The sequence below is a fragment of the Panthera leo genome, chromosome B4 (assembly GCF_018350215.1).
Source record: "Panthera leo isolate Ple1 chromosome B4, P.leo_Ple1_pat1.1, whole genome shotgun sequence".
NCBI classification, from domain to species: domain Eukaryota; kingdom Metazoa; phylum Chordata; class Mammalia; order Carnivora; family Felidae; genus Panthera; species Panthera leo.
Window position 1 is genome coordinate 138,812,120 of NC_056685.1, and position 25,371 is coordinate 138,837,490.

Sequence of the window (25,371 nt, forward strand, 5' to 3'; positions counted from 1 at the left end):
TTCTGCTACCGTCTGGGGTATTTCGTGTTTGGAGAAGAACAATGTAGAATGTGCGGAAGCTGGCGGCGGAGGGTCCCGTGGGTTGCCCTGGATGTGCTCCGACGTCTCGCGGGGGGGCAAGCTCACGTCGCTCCGAGGGCCCCGCTCCTCCCCGACGCCCGCTCTGCAGTCCTGCGGGAGCTGCCTCAGCAGTGGAGGTCGGGGCGTTTACACTGGATCTCGGGGGACCAGGAGACGATGCTCCAGAGTGGATGGGACGCCGTGGCAACAAGTGCAAGGCCGGTTCTGTCCACGCAACAAAATAAGACGGTTTCCTGTGAGAGTCTTGACTCTGCCCCCGCCAAACTCACGAACCCAGGGCAGTCGATTTAACCCTTCCGCTCTCGACTTGCTCTGCCTACCGACGACAACCCCGATCTAACCCGGGGGGCTGTGCTGAGGAGCCTGCACTCGGGCACCTGCTCCGTCTTGTTCCTTTGGGAGAGGAAGAGAACAGACTGCAGGGGTCGGGTGGGGCAGACAGAGTCCGGGGAGCCAGCGCGTGGGTCTGGAGACACACAGAGGAAGCAAAAGTGGGAGGGACAGAAGTCGCGTTTCGTCCCTTGAGGAAACAGCTCACTTATCGGGTAGAAAGATTTTCCTGCACGGAATTCGGAATGAGCGCAGCCCGTGGAATTCTGAAGTGGCAAGGGTAAAGAAAGCTATTGTGTCAACATCCAGGGAGAAGAGTGATATTATGTCAAAGTGAACAAAGGTCCCGTTGGCCTCAGATGTCTCCTCTGCCACATTTGGTGACCAGGAACGGGGTGGGGGGGGCCCTGCTAGGGGCTCAGGAGGTGTGTCCGCGGGTTGCCTGCTAGTCGCCCTGGGGGTTTCCAGACGCCAAGGTCAGTCCCACTCTGCGTGTAGGAAATAGTGCCGAAGGAGGCAGAGTCGTGACCTCACCCGGGTGCAGGCGTCCCTGACGCCTGCTGCTTGTCCTCTGCATCCTTGACAGCTGGGTCGGCTGAAGAGGGAGCTGGAGCACCGTGGAAAAAGGAGATGCCCCCTGGAATGGGGCCAATCCTGTGCCCCTCCGCTAGGGAGGATCCTCACCTGGAGTCAGGAAACTCAGGAGAGGGTGATGCTCAGGGAAGCCCGAAGTCTTTTTTTTTTTTTAATGTTTATTTACAGGAGACAGAGTGTGAGCGGGGAAGGGGCAGAGAGAGAGGGAGACACAGAATCCGAAGCAGGCTCCGGGCTCCGAGCTGTCAGCACAGAGCCCGACGCGGGGCTCGAACGCACAAACCGCGAGATCGTGACCTGGGCTGAAAGCTGGACGCCTGACTGACTGAGCCCCCGGGTGCCCCCTTGGATGCCTGAATTCTGAGGCATGATGACCATTCTGGGTTGAATGATGGCCCCCAAATCCTGCCCTCAGCACTTCTGAATGAGACCTCAGTTGGAAATAGGGTCTTTGCAGATGTGATCATTTAAGATGAGGCCACCCTGGAGGAGGGTGAGCCCTAATCCAACATGGCAGCTGTCCTTATAAAGGGGGAAATTAGACACAAAGACACTCACAGAATGAAAACACGGAGACGGAACTAGAGACTGGGGAGGTGTGCCTACAAGCCAAGGAACACCAAAGGTCTCCAGTAAACCCCAGAGTCTGGGAGGCAGGCCTGGAACAGATTCTCCCTCGCAGCCATCAGAAAGAACCAACCTTGTCAGCATCCCGATCTTGGATTTCTAGACTCTAGAACTGTGAGGAACATCAATTTCTGTTCATCGATCTGCCTTGTTTCTTACGGTGGCCACAGGACACGAACACGGGGACTATTCAAGCTGTGACTCACTGACTGTCCTGGGTGAGGAATGCCTCTATTTATTAGGATTATCGCAGTAGTGAAAGGGGACCATCACAATAGGAGAACACAATGGGGCTCAGAGCTGCAGTGTCTCAGAGGTCAGGCAGAGAGGATTTCCTTTTATACGGAGGGGCCAGCAAGGCTGAAAGGAACTGGTGTTGGGGGTGGGGGAGCAGTGTGGTGGGACCTTTGACCAACGTTTCTCCTTGTGTCAGCAGATTCTGGGGAGGAGCCGTTAAGGAGGGGTCCTTTGCTGGCCCAGCCTGAGGGTGGGTGAAGGTCCAGGGGCCTGGGGGGAAGGAGAGGAGCTTAACTTACCTTTGGTCAAACTAGTTAGCAAGCACTTTGTTTTGAATGATCAACGGGGGAAAAAACAGTTCTGGTCATTATTTATGAGGCATGGAAGAGGAATTTGGAAGGTCTGTGTCTTGCCTTTTCCTGGCTAACCGGGAGGTGCATCCATGAGTCTTACGGAAGTCATACGGGCAGGTGACTCTTTGCAGTAGGGCATTTTTTGGAATATATATGGGTGGGGAAGCTTGTCTTAACCATCACTGATTTTCAGGAGCGTAGGTTTCAGGCAAAGTTTAGTATTGTGGACAGTTCAGTTCTTGATGGTCATGATGGCAGTGATGTTAATGGTGATGGTGGTTTTGACAGTTTAGCTCTTGGTGGGGGTGATGGTGATGATGACGGTGATATAACAATCTTCTAAGCTTTCTACACGCACTAAATGAATTATAAAGTAAATACTGGCATCCGACCTTGTAGAACCGAGACATGGAAAGATGGATTAACTTTCCCAAGGTCCTGCTACTGGCTAGTTTGGCACAGGACCAGGTCCACACCAGGCAGCCTGGCTCCAGTACCCATGCTCTTGCTACGATGCTCTACTGCTTTTGAGAGGAGTCAAAGGAGAGTATCATTTAGGGTCACTCCAAGGTCAAACTGCCCACGTGGCCCCCTGCGTATGCTGCGATCTATTTTTTATTACTGATCATCAGAAACAACCCTACAAACATTACTAGGTGACAACACAAAATGCTCCAACCTTGAATAGTTGGAACTCATTTTTATCAATACGGCCCCACTAATGAATTAAGTGCCCGATTTAGTTTCTCAGAGATGCTGTAACAACTAACTGAAGACGTGGTAGTCTCAAAGCAACAGAAGTTTATCATCTCAGGCTGGAGGCCAGAAGTCAGAAACAAAGCATTTTCCACCTTTCTTTCATAAGGACTTGAGGCCCACCTGAAATCCAAGATGATCTTGTCTGGAGATCTTTAAGTCAGTTGTGTCTGCAAAGATCTTTTTTGCAAATAAGGCCATACTCACAGATTCCTGGGATTATTAGGGCAGGTATTTCTTCTTCAGATCTTCCATCCAACCCACGACAGTCCTAGAATGAAATTTCAGCCCAAGCTCAGCCAGGAGGGCGTGCTTCAGAGTCTTGGTGGAGGATCCAGTGTCCAGAACATTCTCTGGAGTTGGTGGGCCATGGAGGATAGAATGGGAATCCCAGGCTCCATGGGTCTCCACACTTCCTCGTGTTCCAAAGGGTCAGTGGGACACACCCAACGACCCAACACCAACTTATCACTGTGTGCTGAGAGTTGGAAGAGGCAGCCTTGATATTTCCCAGAGATGGTCATGGTCTCTCACTTTGTGGCCAGCCATCGCTTGGGTCTTCTTGGGTACCGAGAAGCCAGGCTTTCATTTGAGTTTGAGTTAGGATGGTTCTTGGAAGCTAGGGATTTGCCCATGTCCCAAGCTTCCTGAGGGAGTGAGAGCCACAAGATGCTGTCTCAGAGAGCCCTGCTCAGGCCTGGAATCCTGACCATTTTTCCTGTGAGGCTGCATGTTATAACCCACTCATTCAGGCATGCTTACAGAGAAGGAAAGACGGAAAAAAGTGTCTGTTGGTTCTGCCAGGATTTTAAAAGAAAATCCTTATAATCCAATAATTGGGTATCTAGTCAGGGTTGATTGGATTGAATTGATTGATTTTTTAAGGTGTGAAAGCAAAAGGCAAAGGATCACACACACACACGCACACACACACACACACGCACACACACTCCCTGCATGACCTTCTTTAGATACCCTTTGGAGATATACGCCAATCAACCAATGGAGGAAGCAAATTAAGAGCTCAATGATGATGAAGTTATGGCATGAAAGGGTTTATTTTGAGCATTAGAATTATTTAAATATAGAACAATTTTTGAAAATTCTGATGGGAAGGAAAAAATCTTGTAAATAATATATGAGAGAGGGGGCAGAGCGAGGGATGGAGAGAGACAGAGGGAAGAAGAGGGGGGAGGTACGTGAAATCAATGGGGATGACGTGACATATGAGGAGAAAGCCGAGGCGAGCATACTTAATGTTTTGTCTGAGCTTGAGGCTGTTCAGTTGTGTCTTGACCACTAATTGGAGTGAGCCAGTTTGGGATGAAGTCTGGACGTTGCAACACGTGCCTGGCACATAGCATGAAGTTTACGTGTGAGCATTTAGGTGCCATGTGACAGAAGTCCAGATGTCAGGACACTGGGGATGTACGGCCACCACAGATGCTGCTGGAGGCTAGCTCAGCTTCTGTCTTCCTGCCGCATGGTCGCTTAGTGCTGGCCTTGACCCTCAGAGAGATTTGGCACCCAAGATGACTCTGCCAATGCTGCCGGGCAGGAGGACGACCTAAAGGAACACAGTGGCACTCCTTGGTGGCACGTCTTTCCTAAGGAGCCATCATCAAGTTCCACTCAGCGACCTCCCCTTATGTCTCATTGGCCAGAACCCAGTCATGTCATCCCTGCTTCAGGAGAAATGTGCCTTCCTAGCTGGACACGTTGATGCCTTAAACACAAGTGACCTTCCCCCCTTCCCCCTTCCCTCCTTCCTTCCTTCCTCCCTCCCTTCCTTCTTCCTTCCTTCCCTCCCTTCCCTCCTCTCCTTCCTTCCTCCCTCCCTCTTCCCTCACTTCCCTCCTCTCCTTCCTTCCTTCCTCCCTTCCTTCCTCCCTCCCTCTTCCCTCACTTCCCTCCTCTCCTTCCTTCCTTCCTTCCTTCCTTCCTTCCTTCCTCCCTCCCTCCTCCCTCACTTCCCTCCTCTCCTTCCTTCCTCCCTCTCTCCTTTCCTCCTTCCTCCCTCCTTCCCTCCTTCCTTTCTTCCCCCTCCCTTTCTTCTTTCTTCCTTCCCTCCCTTCCCTCCTCTCCTTCTTTCCTCCCTCCCTCTTCCCTCACTTCCCTCCTCTCCTTCCTTCCTTCCTTCCTTCCTTCCTTCCTTCCTCCCTCCCTCTTCCCTCACTTCCCTCCTCTCCTTCCTTCCTTCCTCCCTCCCTCCTCCCTCACTTCCCTCCTCTCCTGCCTTCCTCCCTCTCTCCTTCCCTCCTTCCTCCCTCCCTTCCTCCTTCCCTCCTTCCTCCCTCCTTCCATCCCTCCCTCCTTCCTTCCTTCCCTCCTTCTTCCCTCCCTTCCACCTTCCTTCCTCCCTCCCTCCTTCCTTCCTTCCCTCCTTCCTTCCTTCCCTCCTTCCTTCCTTCCCTCCTTCCTTCCTTCCTTCCCTCCTTCCCTCCTTCCTCACTCCCTTCCTCCTTCTTCCTTCCTTCCTTCCTTCCTTCCTTCCTTCCTTCCTTCCTTCTTCTTCCTACCAAGGATGAGAGGGAAAATGATCTTGGGTAGTCACTGAGCCATCTGCCCCAGAAAGCCAACAGTAGATCAGGCAGAAGATTCCCAGGAGTTCCAATATTAATATTAGACAAAGAGAAATTCATGGCAAAAAAAATGCATCGCAAGACAAAGCCTATGATTTTATAGAGATAAAAGCTAACCTTAAAGATGTAGGAAACCTTATCACCAACAGATAGCATACAACTGGCAAAAGAAACAGTACCAGATATACAAGGAGAAATTGGAAATCCAACAACAGCAGCAAGATCGCACATCTATTTCACTTCCCAACGTATTAGTAGGATCAATCATCACAATAAATCATAAATAATGAATCATAGTGAGGCAATGTAGGATCTAATTGGCATTATTAATTAGGTCCATTCATCCATCACATGCTAACTGAGTACCCACTATGTGCCAGGCCACATTTGTGGGCCGGGGCACGGCCGTGCAGGAGAGGCAACCACCCCATCCCCATGAAGCATGCATTCTGAGAAAGGTTGACTGGAAAGACATCAATCATTGAAATATGAATCATGTAGAGAATATCTATTCTTTGCCAGAGGTGTTGGGGCATTTATAAAAACTGACAAACTCTTAAGCCGTAAAGAAAACAGGAATCTATTACAAAAAGCAGAAATTGTCCAGGTTACTTTTGCAAACTACAATACCATAAAGCTAGAAAATAATCAGAAGCTTTTGAACTAAGGAAAGATGGAACAGGAATGCTCTCTTAACTCACTGTTTGCAAAGAAAGAGAGAGAGAGGAACGAAAGTCACAGTGCAATTACAGACCGTGTCGACCGTCATGTACCCAACCTTCGGGCATTCGGCCGGAACAGTCCTCAAAGGAAAATTCATAACCAGGAATTACTTTATTATCAGAAAACAACATTATAAACGTGGCAGTTATTTTTGGTAGCTCTGGGTACATAACAAACCATCCCCAAACTTGGTGGCTTAGCACGGCTGTTGTCTTTGGCTCTGTGCACTGGCTGGGTCAGTCCTCTGACAGGGTTGGCATGAATGGTCTCCACTGGGCTCGTTTGTGGGGTTGTGGCCAGCTGGTGGGAAGGATAGCTGATCTAGAAATGCCTTAATTACACATCTGGTGGTTGGCCAGCTGCTGGCCAGGGCATGAAGGTTCTCAGGTGGCCTTTCTCCAGCAGGCCAGCCTCGGTTCATTCACGCGATGGTCGTATGGTTCCAAGTGCAGCGAGGAGAGGCTGAACCCCAACACAGAGCAATGTCCGAATTTCTGCTTGTGCCCCGTATGCTACCGACCTAGCAGCCAAAGCAAATTGCATGGCCAAGCCCAGGGCCAGGGCAGGAAGGGACCACCCAGGGGCAATGCTCAGGCAGGGCAGTCATGACAGCCAGCTTTGCTAACCATCTACTGCAACTTTTAATTAAAACATAGAAAACCACAGAAGCACAATGCTACAGAAGCAGGGAGCTTATTAAATAATCAAGATAAAAGCAGAAACAAGTGCTGTAGAAAATAGAAAGGCAGCAGAGCTGGTAAATGTACTCAGGACGTACTCTCTGGAACCAAAACAGTGAAATTGATAAACTTCAGCAAACATGAACAGCAAAAAAGAATGAAACACAGATAAATCACTGGATACAAAAATAGTCTGTAAGAACAGCTATGGAAAAGCTCGAAGTCCTATGAGAATCCCATCAACAGTGATGTATGAATGCACTTTTAAAATTTTGTACATTTCAAAAAAAAAATGTATTAAATGGTAAATAAAATTTGGCAAATGGCATTGTAAATGGGTGCGCTGTACCAAAATGAACTCAAGGATATGTAGGGAAGCCTGACTAGATCAACGATCAAGGAAGAAACGACCAGTGGTACTTGAAGTCCGGAGACTAAAGAACAGGTAAGGGACAGGACATTTGCATGACTGGTAACACAGGAAAAGAGGCTGGGTACCCCCAGGCCGATTGGAAATTGTAATTGGCCCCCCAGAGAGGTCCGGACAGTGGAAATGCTCGCTGAGAACTGCCTCCTCCATTTGGAGCAAGGAAACAGCGGAGTAACGTAAGCCCTCGTTTGGCGTGGGCGAAACAACTCCCATGCTAGATGAGTTGTCCAACTCAGGTTATGAGATATGAGAGGTAATGAGGAAACCAGGAAACAAACAAAAAATAGAGATATATTAAAGGGAAACAATGAACTTTCTTTGAAAAGTTAGACTTATCGACTTATAATTTCTATAAAAGTAAAACTCACCCTTTTTAAGTGTACAGTTCTATGGATTGTGACAAAAACATTTGGTCCTGCAACTCTTTCCTTAATCAAGATAAAGAGTATTTCCATGTACTATACTGGAAACACGGGGTGGGGGGGCAGGGGGAAAGGAAAGCTACATGATGCAGTATTCAAAGCACATATATTTGATAAAATTCGAACAAAAGTAATGCGAAAATTTTAAAACACTAGAAACAAATGTATGCTAATTCCTTAATATGTAGAGGTATATTCATAAGAAAACCACAGAAAAATTGTACCTTATAATATTACACAGAAGGAAACAAGATCACCAATTATTACCATTTCCAGCCAATATTTTAATTAAAGTTTTAACCAGGAAAAAAAAAAAAAAGGTAAGAAAGACAAACTGAACGTAGAGTAAGTGGGAAGCAGGAAATAAAACTGTTATTATTTGAAGACAAAATATTCATAGACATAAAGAATCCAAAACAAAGTGCAAATAAGTTATTAGAATTAATGCATGATTTTGGTAAGTTGTTTTTGAAAATAGGTCAACGCACAAAAATCAGTTGTATTTCTTTAAGATGGTCCCCAAGTCTGGAAATACAGAGAATATTATTTTCTCCCCTATTGTAACATCAATGAATCATTTATTATGTATTTGCGTATTTTCTACATTAGATGGGTGGCCTTGTGTATATACTACACAAATTAGAAAATAAAAATTTTAAATGCCACTTAAAATAACATTTACAAGAGCATCTGAAGCCCAGGAATAAACATACAGCTCTCACTCAGAAAAGGACAAACATTATTGAGGAATATTAAAGAAGACCTACATAAATGGAGGGCTATAACCACTGGTTTGTTCCTAACTTCTCAGAAAAGTCAATTGCAGGTATCTTTTCCAAAGGCTGTGTCCAGGAATCCACAATGGTAGCTTGAAATTGGCCGGCGGTGGTATTCACAGCTCAGAAATTGGCAAATCTGCGAGACACATATTTCCCCTTGGAGAAACTGTTGTCTCCCATTCACCAGCACAACAGCGATGCCATTTTCATGCACTGAAAAACCAAATACTGCAAAGATAGCCACTGTATGCACTTTCGTTTCTAGATCTAATGCAGTCCTTATAAAAGTTTCAGTAGATTTTTCTGAGGACATTTATAAACTGTGTAAAAAATGTACATGGAAATCCAAAGGACCAAGAATAACGAAGAGGATATTAAATACGAACAGCAAATGATTACCAAAGTTATCATAAAGCTGTGGTAGTTAAGATAATAGGGTATTAGTCAAGGACAGACAAATAGACTAATGGAACAGGATAAAAAGTCCAGAAACAGGCCTACAAATTTGTTCGCATTTGACTTATGACACTGTAGGACAGCGGGGGAAAACATTAGCCACAGGGAAAAATTATTCTTGTCCTGTACACCATACAGACCTGCTGTGTATCTAAGTTTGAATGGTAAAACACTAAAGTTTGTAGAGGAAAATATAGAAGAATATCATCATGACCTTGGGATATACGAAGCTTTCTTAAACCGAAAGGTACTAATCACAAAGGGAAAGACTGGTAAATTATACTGCATTAAAATTAAGTTCTGGTCATCAAAAGGATCATTAAGAGGGTGAAAAGGCAAGCCCCAGAGTAAGAAAATATTTGCAATATATATGTATCCTCAACAAAAAGCTCAACAACATAGTCTGATGACTATTATTCATAGGATATAAAGAACTACATTAGATTAGAAAAAAAATCTCGATGGGAAAATAAAACTCAAAAGCCATGAGAAAACACTTCATGTTAAAAAAAAAAAAGATTAAATGTCATTAGTTATCAGGGAAATACACTTAAAACTACATCGCTAAGACCCCAGACACACTACAATAGTTAAAGTTTTAGAAGATGAAAGCCATTCGGTTCCAGCAAAGATTTGGAGGAACCGGAACTCTCATACTTTGCTGGTGCGATTGTACTCAGAACAATCTGCCATAGCTTGACACAACATAACACTAGTCTGTGCCCAGAATTCCTACTCTTAGATGTATATAGTGTACTGAAATTACACACGTGTGTACCAAAATGTATGTAAATAACCCAAATGTTCATTGACTGTAGAATGGATAAAAACACAGTGGTAAGTATAGGTGATTGTATATGCGTGCATGTAAAATATAAAAACCAGTGCCACATCTATCCACAAACGTGAATCTCATATATATAGTGATAGGTGAAAAGCCCAGGCCCGTGAGAATATGTACTGCAGGATTCCATTCCTATAAAGTTCAAAATCGGCCGCAACTAATTTGAGATTAGGAATCAGGTAATGGTTACCTTTTGAAATGGCTTTAAGTGCCTGTGATGGATGATAAATGAACCTAATGTGCTATTTTTTTGTTTGTTTGGGTGATGGTGACTTGGATCTGTGCACTTCATAATAATTTGTTGAGCTGTAAACCATTTATTTTATATACTTCTCTATCTAGATATTATAATTAAGTTAAAAAAACATGCACACTGCTAAATAACTCATAGATAAAAGAATAACTCACAATAGAATCAAATACACCTACAACTGAATGATAAAAAAATGGTATGGTTCTTTCAGTGAACTTTTTAGCCTTAAATACTTATACTGGAGAAGAAAAAAATCCTATAAAATAGTTAATTGTATTTCTATATTAATAAGGAATAAATACAAAGTAAGTAGAAAGCGATCTTAAAGTAATCATATAAGTCAATAAAGGTAGAAACACAATAGAGAAAATCTACATACTATAGCTATTTCTTAGGAAAAAAATAATCATATGGTTGAAATTCTTATACGACTTTTCAAGAGAAGAGAGAAGACACAATCAAACCATGTTAGTATGAAAAGGGAGAAATCAATATAGATAAATAGAAATTTAAAGACTAAGAGGATACTATCAATATATATGTGCCAATAGTTTTGATATTTTGAAGGAATAAAAAATTTCTTAGACAAATATAACATCAGAACTGACTCAACAACAAAAAAAACCTTCTTACATAGTCTGATGACTATTAAAGAAATGGAAGCACTTAAATATCTTTCTATAAAAAACAATAACAAAGCAAAACAAAACTAATGAATATCCCTAAGTGGTTTTAAAGTTAACAAAGAAAAAGAATACTTTCTAACCTCTCCTGTGATGTCAATGTAACTCTGATACTAACTCATGAATATATTTCAAAGGTCTTAAATAAAATACTAGAAAATCAAATCCACTAGTGTATGAAATACATAACACACCACAACCCAGTTAGATTTATGCTGGGTGTGCAAAGATGGTTTAATATGGGAAATTTATATATGTAACTTATTAAATTAACAAATTAAATAAAATGTGTCTTCTCAATACACCCAGAAAATGCATCTGATAAAATTCAACAACGATTCATTTGGAAGACTCTTAGTAAATTAGAAATACAGAATTTTCTTAACCTACAAAAGTATATAACAAACCTGGGGTCAATGCCATCTTACAGTGGGAAGTGTTGGAAACATTCTTTAGAATCAGGAAAGAGAAGGATACACATTATTGCCACTTCTCTTTAACATTGTATTAGCGATCCTTGCCAATGCATTAACATAAGAAAAAGCTGTGAGACAAAGGACAGGAAAGAGGAAATAGAACTGTCATTTGTAGATGACACAATTATTTTAACAGAGATTCCAAAAGAATCCATGCATTGATTATCAGAAATAATTAGACTGATTAGCTTAAATGGCTTAATGTAATATTAGTAAAAAATGCATAACGTAATTAAGGAGAAGATACCATCTATGAGAGTGTCAGAATCTGAGTATTCTGAATGACTCTGACATAAGAACTTTGTTAAGGGATAAGAAGGAAGACGAAATACATGTAAGGATAGTGTCTTCATGGATAGGAAGACAAGATGATGAAGATGGGAACTCACCCCAGTCTGATCTAAAGGTTCACTGCAATTCAAATCATACTCCCCACAGGCATTTTTTCAAATGACATTTTAAAGATGGTTCCAAACATTGGAACATGGACGAGAAAAACGGCCGAGAATACCAGACCACTTCTGAAGAGCGGGGAGGACTTGCTCCGTTGGATAAATCAGGCATGGTCATGACGAAGCAGTTCAGCCATGGGCTGAACTGGAGGGGTAGACAGATTTGCCCTGGAGTAGGACAGAGAGCTCAGAGAGACCCGCACATGAAAGGATCTCTTGGGCGCCTGGGTGGCTCACTCGGTTGAGCTTCCAACTTCGGCTCAGGTCATGATCCTGTGGTTCCTGAGTTTGAGCCCCACATCAGGCTCCCTGCTGTCAGCCTGTCGGTGCAGAGCCCCCTTCGGATCCTCTGTACCCGCCCCCTGCCCCTCCCCTGTTTGTGCTCTCTCAAAAATAAAAGAAACATTAAAACAAAAGAAAACTATTTTCTTTCACTGTAAAGAAAGCTGTGCGCCATGATGAACAACAACCTACTGATGCAGTAGAGCAAGACAAGAAGAACCCAGAATGGCACATTTGGGATTCAGGATGGTGGTTCCCTTGGGAGGACAGGCCACGGGGCAGCAGTGAGTGGACCACACACAAGCCAGTCACTGTCAAGGTCCTAGATTGTGTTCTAGAAAGTGGGTATGAATATTACACCTTTACAAGTAACTAATTAAATAACTAAGTAGCAGAGGGCCACGGTAGACTATTGACTGTTCCAGGTACATTCCAGGGACAATGGTTGCCTGACCGCTTACCCAAAGTTAGTAGCACAGACCGCAATCGTGATGCTCGTGGATTCTGTGGGCCAGTTTAGATAGGTCACGGTGGGAAGGTTCGTCCATGCTTCTCAATGTTTGGGGCCTCATCTGGAAGGCAAGGACAACCGGGGGCCGGCACACCGGGGCCCCTCACGCAGCATCGACGTGGGCTCTGCATGGGCTGTGACATGGTGGCTGCATTGTGGCCAGAGTGTTACATGCCAGCTCCAGGTTCCCGAGGGGCATCACGTGGAGAGAGAGAACAGGAACATTTCTCATTGGGGGAGGCAGTTACAAGGCGTGCTCGGGTTTCAGAGGAAGGAACAAGGTCCCGCCTGTGGGCCGACGGTGGAAAGAGCACCAGCTCGTCCCCTAGGATGAGGTAGGACCATGTGGCCAACTTCAGAAAATGAGATCTGCTGGAGGAGTGAAGCTGATGGTGATTAGTCCGATTCTGTGGACCTGAGGTCCAATATGCAATAATAAAAGCAGAATAAATGGGTAAATATGAGTCGATAAATTTAACTGTCGACAGTAAATTGCTGTATCTTTTCTCCCCGAAAGAGCTGGAAGAAAACTAACCTACAATAACAAGAACAGGGCAGTTGGGGAGGGTGTTCAAGGGTAAAGTGAGCTGAATTCCATGGTGTATGGGGAGAAGGAAGGAAATACTGAGCATCTGTGGGTATTATTAGGAAAATAATACATATTTAATTGTGTTTATTCATTATGTATATTAAGATTATGGCACAACTTTTACAGAATGTAATATATAGCATCTAAAGCAAAAGAAAAGAGAAACTTTTATCTAATTAAGAGAGAGAGGGAAGGGAAGAAACTAAACACAATGGCCAAAATGAAACCTAGAATAGGACGGCAGGAAAATTCCAAGCATAACAGTAATCCCATTGAATGTAAATGCACCAGGCTCAGCTCACAGGGCCGAGATACCAAGGCGAATTTACAAAAATGCATGCAGGGAAAGAAGTGGATTGAGGGTGGGTGTTGTTTCCCTGGTTGTTACTGCTGAGCCTGGGAACACCTGCTTCTGTATATCCGGGCGGGGCCAGCCAGGAAGTGCTGGGCTGGGGGTGCTCCGGGCTGGGCTGGGGTGCTCCAGGCTGCTCTGGGGCCGTGAATGGGTGTCCGTGGACTGAGTGGGAGGCCTGGAAGGGGTGAGACTCGGGGAAGCGTCTGGGCTTCTCAGCCCAGACAAGTAAGATCTGCACCCTAATATTTTTGAGTATGAGGGGGCCACCCGGCTGCACACGTGGGGACACTTAGGGACCACTTTGCAGTCCGGGCTGGTTGGTGCGCAGAAAAGGTGACCCCAGCCTCATAAAGGATCTCAGGTGATGACCCGGCCCTTCCTGGTTACGCTATTCCTGGAGAGCCCGCTTTATTTACTAGACCTGCCCAGTTTTTAAAAATTGTGTTAAAATACACAGGACGTAACTACCTTTTAAACTGTTTTTAAGCATGTGGTTCTGTAGCACGTTCATGCTGTGGTGTGACCATCACCACCGTCCGTCTCGGGGACTGTCTTCCTCTTGCAGAACTGAGTCTCTGTCCCCATTAGACACTCAGTCCCCACCCCCTCCCCAGCCCCTGGCGGCCACCAGTCTGCTCTCTGCCTCTGAGGATTTGACTCCTCCGGAAGCCTCCTCCGAGTGGAGTCATACGGGATTTGTCCTTTTGCGTTTGGGTTCTTTCCCTGAGACCAGTGCCCTCAAGTTCATGCATATGGTAGCTTGTGCCACAATTTCCTTCTTTTCAAGGCCGAGTGATATGCCAGGGTTGTACAGACTGCATTCTGTGTATCCTTCACTGGCCCGCGGGCCCGCGTCTGGGCTGTTGTAGGTGACCCATGCTGCTGTGAACATGCTTCCTTTTCTTTAAAAAAAAAAGGTTTTTTTAAATGTTTTATTTTACATTTGAGAGAGAGAGAGAGAGAGAGAGACAGAGAGTGAGCGGGGTAGGGGCAGAGAGACAGACACAGAATCCGAAGCGGGCTCCAGGCTCCAAGCCACCAGCACAGAGCCCGACACGGGGCTCGAACCCACAAACCGTGAGATCGAGACCTGAGCCAAAGTCGGACGCTTAACCGACGGAGCCACCCAGCTGCCCCAACGTGCTTCCTTCTCAAACTGGGGACTAATGGGTTGCATGCATCCAGGATCAGGACACCACCTACCTACCAGGGGGGAAGGTAGGCAACGGGAATGTGGTGACAAAGCCTCTCATCATGGCTCCCTTTGACGTAGGGAGGACACAGGGAGGGGACAGCGGTGCTGGGGTGGCTTTCTCGCATGTGAGAGGGTCTGGGCAGGGACTCCCACGATCCCATGTTGCAGGTTTGCTCTCTGAAGACAGCGTTCGGCAGAGCTGGAGCCTCGTCCACATCTTGGGCACCGGCCTGCCCTGAGGATCTCGTCCTGAGGACACTGTCATGGGCCTCCCTGCCAAACTCCCCTCTGAGACCTCTGCTCCCTTAGAACCAGCCTTGCAGAGACCCTGATGCCCATGAGCCTCTCCTAAGCCTTGTGTGCCCTCTGGGTTCCCTATGTCCCTATGTCCCTCTCCTAAGCCTTGTGTCCCCTATGGGTTCCCTATGTCCCTGTGTCCCTCTCCTAAGCCTTGTGTGCCCTCTGGGTTCCCTATGTCCCTATGTCCCTCTCCTAAGCCTTGTGTACCCTCTGGGTTCCTTATGTCCCTATGTCCCTCTCCTAAGCCTTGTGTCCCCTATGGGTTCCCGATGCTGGCACTCCAGAATTGCTGAGCCCTGAGCAACTGCCCAGGACGCCCAAGCCTAGCAGCCTTGGGGCCCGCCCCTCCTATCCTGCTCCTGGGCCTGAGCTGGACATCCAGGCGGGGACAGAAACAGAAAGTCCTGGGGCAGGGTGGGCAGAATCTGAGTCCTGTCTGTAGTGGATCGGGGCGGGGTGGGGGGGGCGGGGTGGGAGGCATCATGAGCCCTTGAGGCAGGGTCTCGGGAGTCGGGGCCTAGCATCCTGAGCCGGACCCCTGTCCTGCTTTCTTTTCCTGGCCAGGGATCTCTGTAACCTGGGGCTGTGTGAACAGCCTTGAAGAAATGCTCCTGGGAACAGGTAGAGAGGCTCCCCCCGAACGCTGCCAGGAGGCAAAGCTATTCAGACGTGGCCTGCAGTCAAGGCCAGGGGATGGGGGTCTGCACCTGAAATCACGCTGATTGTTAGCCCACAAACCGCCCTGTCAGCCTGGCGGCTGTGCCCCGACCCCCCTCCCCCACCCCCGGCATCTCTGGTTGGCTCCCTGTTTCCTGTAAATCTTGCCGGTTGGGCTGTGGGTCCAGCACCAGCCGCATTAGCATCCCCCGGGAGCTTTGAAAAAGCTGAGTCAGCCCCACCGCAGAACTGCTGACTCAGAGTCTGCATTTGGACAGGAATCCCGTTGTCTGTACGCGCGTTTGCGTCTGAGAAGGACCGCGCTGGGCCGTGGCGCAGAGCGAACCACAGAGAGTGTGCAAGTTTGACCTGCTGTCCACAATCCCCGGACAGTCCTCCCGTCCAGAAGGGGAGCCTGATTCCTCTCTCTCTGAATGCGGGCCAGTTGGCGACTCAGTTTCCCACAAACAGAATGGGAATAAGGCCAGGGCATGTGACTTTCAAGGACAGGTCACGGAGCCCTGGCTCTGGGGAGGTCAGCTGCCCTGTCGTGAGGACACCCGGCAGTCCCGGGGGGGAGGCCCACGTGGTAAGGGGTGGGGGGCCTCCGGCCAGCGGCCTCGGAAGCAGATCCCCACCCCCAGCGGGGCCTCCCGGTGACAGCAACATCCGAGAGGCCCCAAGCCAGAACCACACGGCCGTGCGGCCCCGAATTCCTGACCCTTAGACACAGTGCGATGATCCCTGTTTGTGGTTATTTTTAGCTGTTTGGGGTGATTGTTACACAGCAGGTGATGACTAATACAGAGGGTTGGGTGGGAGGTTCTGGGACCAGCTCTGGTCCTGATCACACGTAGGTGATAACTATTCCTTGACCCTCAGGAATCCGGCGAGATGAGTTATTTGAAGGCCCTTTGGCAACACGGGGATGCAGTTTGGATGACGTTGTCCCCGCGGGCCCCCTCTCTGCACCGGGCAGGCCCTGGTCTTTCTCAGCCACTGGAGGGAGCGGCTAGAATCTGTGCTTTCTCCCCAGACTCCAGACCCAAAGGAACCTGGCTCTTGTTAAGCCAGGCCTAATCGACCCCGCCTGCTCGCGAAGGGTCATGGCACGTGTGCCTGAGTGGAGGGTGACAGCAAGAATAGGGGAGGCGACCAAGTATCGTGCAGGAAGAAAGCTGCAGTGCGGAAGGCTCACGGGCCCTGAGGACAAACCAGCGAAGGAAAGCGGGGCCTGCAGGCCTCTCCTGGACCGCAGGCCAGCCTGCACTGAGCTGTGGGATTCCTCGATAAGACAGACCCTCTCCCCCAAACTGGACACAGCCCGCCCTTCCTGGATGGGCACTGTGACGGGCGGGCCAGAGCAGAGCAAGCCTCTTGTGCATTGTGTATAGGAAAGGGCCTGGCATGGGAAGGCCTCGAGACCCTCCCATGCGGTCCCTCCACCCACCCCACCCCATCCTCTGGGGCGATGGTGCGGCGAGGCCGCGTGTGGGTGAGTGTACATTCACCTCTGGACGCACCTTGCGATCGGAGATGAAACATAAAGGAGTCCACAGCTACAGTTTCGTAAGCGGACGGACACCGCTCCCTCCTCCCCCTCCTGAGGCTGGACGCAAATAACAAAGGAAGCAAGAACGCAGACAGATGGAGACTCGATGCCGGCTTGTTGTGGACAAAGCTGCGTGGGTCCAAATGGGCTTGTGAGCAGCTGCCCTCAACGGGAGGGTCGACCACGCAGCCCTGGGCACAGAGGGGCGACTGCAGCCCTCTCCCCCGGGGACAGAGCCCACCCTGCAGGCTCACCTCCCATCCAGTGTGAACAAGGACACCCCTCCCTGTGGACAGGCTGCTCAGAACACGGGAGGATCGAGGGCCCGTTGAGATGCTCAGAGACTTTACTTAAGTCGCTTGTTGGCGAAGGCATTCTCGGGGCGCAAGGGAACGGAGAGAAGTGGGGGTGCTGCTTGGGACAAGGCCCTCACCCTAAGCCGAGTGTGAAGGGCCCCCTCCCTAGCTGCTCCTGGTGGCCAGGACGGCTAGCTGTCCAACAAACTCACCCTCCCCTTCTAAGTGCAGGGATGACAGCCGGCTCGCGGCAGCCTCACTGGACTACATTTCCCAGCACCCTTTGCAGAGAGGCAGCCATGTGACTAAGTCAGGCCAAGGGACCCTGAGCAACAGTGCTGAGTGTGTGCATGGGGGTGGCGTGGGCCCCAGACTGTGGGGTGGGCCTCACCTCCTGTCCCTCTGCCCCACCTGGGGCAGGGCATGTGAGGCCGCGGAACCCCGTCTTCTCCGCTGTCCCTGTGCTGGCTAGCCTTCCCTGTTCACACACTTCCTGACACTTCATGACGTTTTCTGCTTGTGTTCTAAAGTCCTGCATACACACGGTGAAGATCTCAGCCAGCGCACGATCCCAGGACGAGAGAAACCCCAAATGTACTCATCATCCTGAAGTTCCGCGGCCACAGCCGACAGCCAGGGACGGTCCCCCAGCCGCATGTGCGGAAACACACGGACTTAAAACAGGAGTGATAGGGGCGCCTGGGTGGCTCGGTCGGTTAAGCGTCCGACTTCGGCTCGGGTCATGATCTCGCGGTGAGTTCAAGCCCCGCGTCGGGCTCTGTGCTGACAGCTCAGAGCCTGGAGCCTGTTTCAGATTCTGTGTCTCTCTCTCTCTCTGCCCCTCCCCTGTTCATGCTCTGTCTCTCTCTGTCTCAAAAATAAATAAACGTTAAAAAAAAAAATAAAAAAAAAACAGAAGTGGGGTCATCCTGCTCACTATTATGTGAGCAATCGTGTTTTTGCCTCTTCTTTGGAAGTAGCTTTATTTTTTTTTCCCTGATTTTCAAAGTATTTTATGCTTATCACAAAAAATACATAAAATATAGAAAAGTCTAAGAAGAAAACAAAGATCAAAGATAACACTTCTAACTGTAAGGATTTGTGGTGTTTCCTACTATTTTTTTCTAGGAATATATTACAATTTTGATGAGATAGATGATAGGTAGACAGATAGGGAAGAGAGAGATAGACACAGAGGTAGAGATATGACATATAGATAGATATAGATACATGGGGGGATTTTTAAAAAAATATATTTTTTTATTTTTTTAAATTTTTTAATTTTTTTTAACATTTATTTATTTTTGAGAGAGACAGACAGAGCACGAGCAGGGGAGGGGCAGAGAGAGGGGGAGACACGGAACCTGAAGCAGGCTCCAGGCTCCGAGCCGTCAGCACAGAGCCCGACGCGGGGCTTGAAACCGTGAACCACGAGATCATGATATGAGCTGAAGTTGGACGCTTAACCAACTGAGCCCCCCAGGTGCCTCCAAAAAAATATTTTGTTTTTTTAAAGTAATCTCTACACCCAACGTGGGGCTCGAACTCGCAACGCCAAGATGAAGAGTCGCGTGTTCCACCGACTGAGCCAGCCAGGTGCCCCGAGGGGGGAGTTTTTTTAACAAAAATTCTAAACAAGAATGGTGGCACGCCAAGTTATTTAATAAGCAGATTTTTAAAATCCCTTAGAGCATGTCACGAATGCCTCTCACATGATCATTTTTAGCGCATACACACTATTACCTTGCTTGAAGGATGTATAAAGATAAATATAATTAATCCTGTATTTAGAACTTTTTAACTCATTATTGTAAGAGTTGCTTTGAGGGGTGCCAAGCCCCCTACTCTTCTTATTTTCTGTTGGCGTTTTTCTCGTTGTGCCTCGTTTGTGGGATCTCTTCACACATGAAGCAAAGCAATGCTTTGTGGGCCAGGTCATTTACTTTCTAACTTTTGTTCATGGTCTTTATGTCCCTTACGTGGTTCTCACTGTGACATAGTCCAATCTCCGATTGTGGGTCTAGATTTGCCAGAAGAGACCAGTGCAGACAAGCGTTGCTTGCCCAGTGATTATAAAAACATAATTGCTTCGTAGATTATAAAAGTAAATATCTCCAGGGGCGTCTGGGTGGCTCAGTCGGTTCAGTGTCCCACTTTGGTTCAGGTCATGATCTCGCGGTTTGTGAGTTTGAGCCCCGCGTCGGGCTCTGTGCTGACGGCTCGGAGCCCGGAGCCTGCTTTGGATTCTGTGTCTCCCCCTCTCTCTGCCCCTCCCCTGTCCATGCTCTGTCTCTCTCTGTCTCAAAAATAAACAAACATTAAAAAAAAATTAAAAAAAAATAAATAAAACATTAAAAACATTAAAAAAATAAATAAATGTAAATATCGCCTTAGAGATTAAGCGTTTAAAAACATTTTAGATCTTAAATTCATCTGGGATCTATTTTGGTGTAGAAGACCGATCCGTCTCAACATTCTCCTGAAAGGCTAACGAATTACACTAATTATACTGATTGAGAAAAAAAAAAATCTCCTTTTTTTCCTTGGATCTGAAACATCACCTTTATCATCATTTCCACTCTCATCTTCCCTTTTGTTCTGTGTCTTTTCTATCCTGATGCTCAGACCATACTCTTAATTACTGTAGCTTTGTAACAGGCTTTGATATCAAGAGTGAATTTAATTTTGCGATTAATGGATCTGTTGCAGTCATAATTCTACATCTACTCGAGCTCTTTCTTTCTCCCTAAAGTCTGTTGTTTGAAGAAATAAAAAAAACCTCCCTTTTGATTGAACGTCATATGCCCTTCCCTCTGTTCTGTCTTCGGACACAATGCCTGCCTCTGTCTGCGTCCCTGGGAAACTCCCGACTCGTGCACGCTTCTCCCTCGAGGAAGGCCCCTCTGGCCTTGTTCCCTGTGGCCCCTGGCTCTTTCCCTCATGCCGCTTTACACCCTTCATCCCTGCATATGACTGTGCGTGACGCCTTCTTCTTCTTTCTTCTAATGTTTATTTTTGAGGCAGAAAGAGACAGAGCACGAGCAGGGGAGGGGCAGAGAGAGAGGGAGGCACAGAATCTGAAGCAGGCCCCAGGCTCTGAACGGTCAGCACAGAGCCCAACGTGGGGCTCGAACTCACAGACCATGAGATCATGACCTGAACCGAAGTCGGACGCTCAACCGACTGAGCCACCCAGGCGCCTCTGTGCGTGATGCTTTCTAACATAAGCCGCCCAACCCACCTTCTCCACCAGGTGTGTATTTGGGAAGCGTTTTGGAATAAAGGAGTGGCATCTGCCATCCGCTGAGTGACGCCAAGAGCCCCTGGGCTGGCCACCGCCTGCCTTTCTACATCATGTCTCCCTGCTTCTGTACTTCGAAATCTCGTTTTCCAAGCCACCATTTTGCTCCAGCTGTTTCCTCTGCTTGGGATCCCGGGGCCGTTCTCTTCCTGCCGGATGCTCACCTATCTTTCCAGGTCAAGACCACTTGTAGCCTCCTTGATGGAGCCTCCCAAGACCCAGAGGCAGAGCTGAGCCGTGTTCTCCCAGGTTTGACTGACCTGATCGATTGTGGCGGCCTTTGTCTGAACACCCCTCCCACCCAGGGATCCTCGGGGTCTGGCTGAGCTGGTTGAACTGGAAAAGGCATAAAATGAACTTCCCTCCAAGAAAATAAAGTGGAAAATCTATCCAATCAATGCAAACACCATGGGGCCCTTCTAATTCAGAGTCGACTATCCCTGCTTCCTTTATTTGTGTTTTTTCCTTCTGGCTGAGGCTCCAAAGTATTGTGTATCTAAAAAAAAAAAAAAAAAAAAAAAAAAAAGCCAACTTGAATTTTCTCTTATTTGGGATCAATATACGATTTAGTTCTCTTGTCACAAATATATACCCAAATCAAATAAGTTGATTGCTACTTAATTTTCTACTCCCGATTTGTCTTAGCCCTGCTGTCACCACTCTGGATCTGTTTGTGGCTGGTGTGTTTCTTAGAATAAAGATTTAAAGACGCTCATTATGGCTGCCGACCCGCCGACCCCCCAGCCCTGGAGCTCTGTCCCCCACTTCCCTTCTGGACTGTCCCAGCGCCCAGGCTGGAGGGCTCTGTTCTCACTGCAGAGAAGTTCGGCTCTCAGGATGCAGACACCGTGCTAAGAGGAGAGTGTGACACCATGTCCTGACCCCCATGCCCTTTGCGGCCGCCCCAGGGCAGGGCCAAGTTGGGGCAGCTCAGACTCCTTTTGAAGAAGAGTGGGCTGGGCAGAGGCAGTGAGGGAAGGGTACAGGGAGGGTTGAAATGTCATCTTGCCCCCGTGTCCGTTCCTCTCGGGGCCTGGTACGCTCCAGAGGCACACATCTGTCCCCAGACACCTGCTGGCCTCAGCTGCTCGCTGACCCTTCCTTCAGCTTCTGCCCATCTGGCCCCGCCTTATCTCCCAAACCCCTTCACTTTGATTTCCATCCCTGGGCTCTGTCCAGAGTTGCTCATCTCCTGGCAAAGCCCCCCTCACTGATGGGGCTCTGTCTTGGGGTCCTTCTCTCTGCCCTCGACCTGGAAGTCCCCAGGACAGCCACGATGACCTCCAATCCAGCCACTCTCTGTTTGCAGCCCTCTCAGATTCCTGTGTTGTAACCTGACCCCCAGAGTGATGGTGTTGGGTGGTGGGGCTTTGGGGAGGCGAGCGAGTCCTGGGGTGGACCCCCTGTGAGTAGGACCAGTGCCTGGTAAAGACACCCCTCGAGCTCTGTCACCCTGCTGCCAGGCGAGGACCCAGCGAGAAGATGGCTGTCTGTGGACCAACACATGGGTTCTTACCAGATACCAAGCCTGCGGGTGCCTTGATCTCTGACTTCCCAGCTCCCAGGACCGTGGGAAGTGAACATCTCATGTTTACAAGCCACGCCCACTCTGTACTGCTCTGTTACAGCGGCTGGAGCGGACTGAGACATGCTCCCAGCTTCAAACGCATCGGTGGCTCCTGAGTTACATACAAGGTAGACTTTCATGTGGCAGGGGAGGCTCAGAGGTCTGGGTCCCACTTTTCTTCTGCTCTCTGAGCCCTCCCCCCCCCTCCCCCCCCCCCCCCCCCCCCCCCCCCCCCCCCCCCCCCCCCCCGCCTTGGACGCCTCCTAGTTACAGAAGGGAAGGAGCAGGGAGATGGGAAGGGTGGAGGGCGGGAGGGAGTTGATGGAGACTTTGCGCACAAATAGAAAGTAACTCTTAAATTAGCGAAATCCTTTTGGGGGGGGAGGGTGCGTGGACGCTGATAGTCATTGGTTGCGGGTAACATTGTAAATTGGTACAATTCGCTCAGAAAGCGGACTGGCAGCAAATAACTGAGAGCTGTAGAAATGTTCACACCCTGTGGGCATCATCTAAAACGTGGAAACATTCTTTTCTGGGGGGAAGAAAGGTGTTCACAAGAGTGCAGGACACCCTCTGTTCAGCAGGGGCTCTGAGTTTGGCTGTTCAGAGACGGGTGGGCTTACAGTCTTCCGGAAAAAGAGAAAGTAACCTAAGTATGTGCGTCTGTGTTTATGAGATGTTTAACAATTTTAAAAGTTTAAAAGATTTTTATCTAAATTTCTCACACCTGAGGGGTATTTAATACATTGCGGGCCGTTGCACCGACCCCTCCTGTCTGATTTCTTTTTTTTTTTTTTTTTAATTTTTTTTTCAACGTTTTTTATTTATTTTTGGGACAGAGAGAGACAGAGCATGAACGGAGGAGGGGCAGAGAGAGAGGGAGACACAGAATCGGAAACAGGCTCCAGGCTCTGAGCTGTCAGCACAGAGCCCGACGCGGGGCTCGAACTCACGGACCGCGAGATCGTGACCTGAGCCGAAGTCGGACGCTTAACCAACTGAGCCACCCAGGCGCCCCTCCTGTCTGATTTCAATCCACTCCCCACAAACGTCTAAAGTAAATATGTGACCAGATCTCTGTGCCTCACAGCTGTTTGAAGCCCCCGGTGGTCTCTCCCTGGGCACACTGGTCCCTGGGCACGCTGGTCCTGCCACCATGGGGCTGCCCCCAGGCTCTGAACTCCCTTCAGACCCGCTGGCCTAGGCTTGCTCACACCTGGCCCTCCTCCTGGCCGTGGGGTCCGGCATCACCTCCCCTAGGGGTCCTCCCTGACCCCCGGCGCACCTCGCCCACCCACCCTGGTTTAAGATCCACGCCTGAGGTCCCGCCGCTGACTCCCTTGTTTTCACGCTGTGATTCCCTCCAAGAACCTGACCCCAGGACGGTGCTCTGTGCTTTTACTGCGGCTGAGTCAGCGCACGAATGATGCGATCCCCACGGCCCCTTTTACCTCCCGCCGCCACTGACCCACCTAGCCTCCCATTTGCGCGTGCGTTCACCCCACAGAAGGTCAGGAAACATCCCTCAGGTGCAGGCGCGGGGCCGGGGTCACGCGGTGTGAGCGGATCCGCGCCGGCCAGGGAGCTCTGGGGAAGCGCACTGTTGTTTTTGGAGAGGCCCCACCAGCATCTTCTTGGCTCGCCATGGCTAATAAAGTGCGCTAACAATGCGGCAAGAACAGGACTCCCCCCGCCCCACGCGCTCCGTTTTAATTGAGCCAGTCTTCCACTGCGAGCTTTAATACTGTTAGAAGCAAATCAAAATTAATGAGATTACCTCCTTTGAAATGTTATCTATAATTAACCTCAAATTAAGGACAATATGCGTTTGCATTCGCCAATCAGTAACACCTTGTGATTGCTGAAATACACAGCGGCAAATAAGAGGTGTTGAGGGCCCCCCTGGCCTTCGGACCGCCTCGGAGATCCCTCGAGGAAGACAGCTTTGAGGACCCAGTGGTGAAGTCCTCCCACGGCCAGGAAAGGAGCACCTCCTTGCTGTGGTGGCCACAGGTCCTGTCCCTGCTGGAACTCCCACGGGAGTGGGTGAGCAGTTTGGGGAGGGGGACAACTATCTTCAGGACTGGAAGAGGGGTCAGTCAAGGAAGACAGTAAAAGAAGGTCCAGAGAAGGCCCCGTCACAGTGGGCAATGCCCTGGAGCCCCACTGGGGGGCAGCCGGGTCTGACTCTGATCTAGAGCTATGGGGGGGGGGGGGGTGGAGTTCCTGGCCACCACCTCCTCCCTTCCAGGCACCCTCCCCTCCTGGCTGCATAGCATAGAGCCTCCCTGGGCTCCTGGCAGCAGAATAGGTGAGCGCCTTCCATGGATTCCCTGCTGATGGTTCCAGTAGGACAAAATAATTCACATTTAACCTGAGTCGCTTGTAAACCCACAAGGATTTATGCTTCTCATTGGAAGGGGGTAAAGTGACTTTCAAAACCCACATTAAGGGGCACCTGGGTGGCTCAGTCGGTTAAGCGGCCGACTTCGGCTCAGGTCATGATCTCACGGTCCGTGAGTTCGAGCCCCGCGTCGGGCTCTGTGCTGACGGCTCGGAGCCTGGAGCCTGTTTCAGATTCTGTGTCTCCCTCTCTCTGACCCTCCTCCGTTCATGCTCTGTCTCTCTCTGTCTCAAAAATAAATAAACGTTAAAAAAAAATTAAAAAAAAAAACCCACATTAACTGGTTATAATTATTTTCTTTTTTCTTACGGTCTTTTGTATGAATACACCGCATTATTTATCTCTTCATTACTTGGGCTGACCCACCTTTGGGCTATTATGAATAATGCCACCATGGACATTGGATACAAGAGTTTGTATAGACATAGGATTTTATTTCTCTCTGGCACATAGCTGGGAGTGGAATTGTAGGGTCATTGGTAACTGCGTGTAACCTTCTGAGGAAGTGTGGGTGGGTTCCAGATTTTCTAACGTCTTCACCAACTGGTTATGGTTGTAAATCGTTTCTCTTCCCACCAAGAGTGGAAAGATGGACAAATGGTCA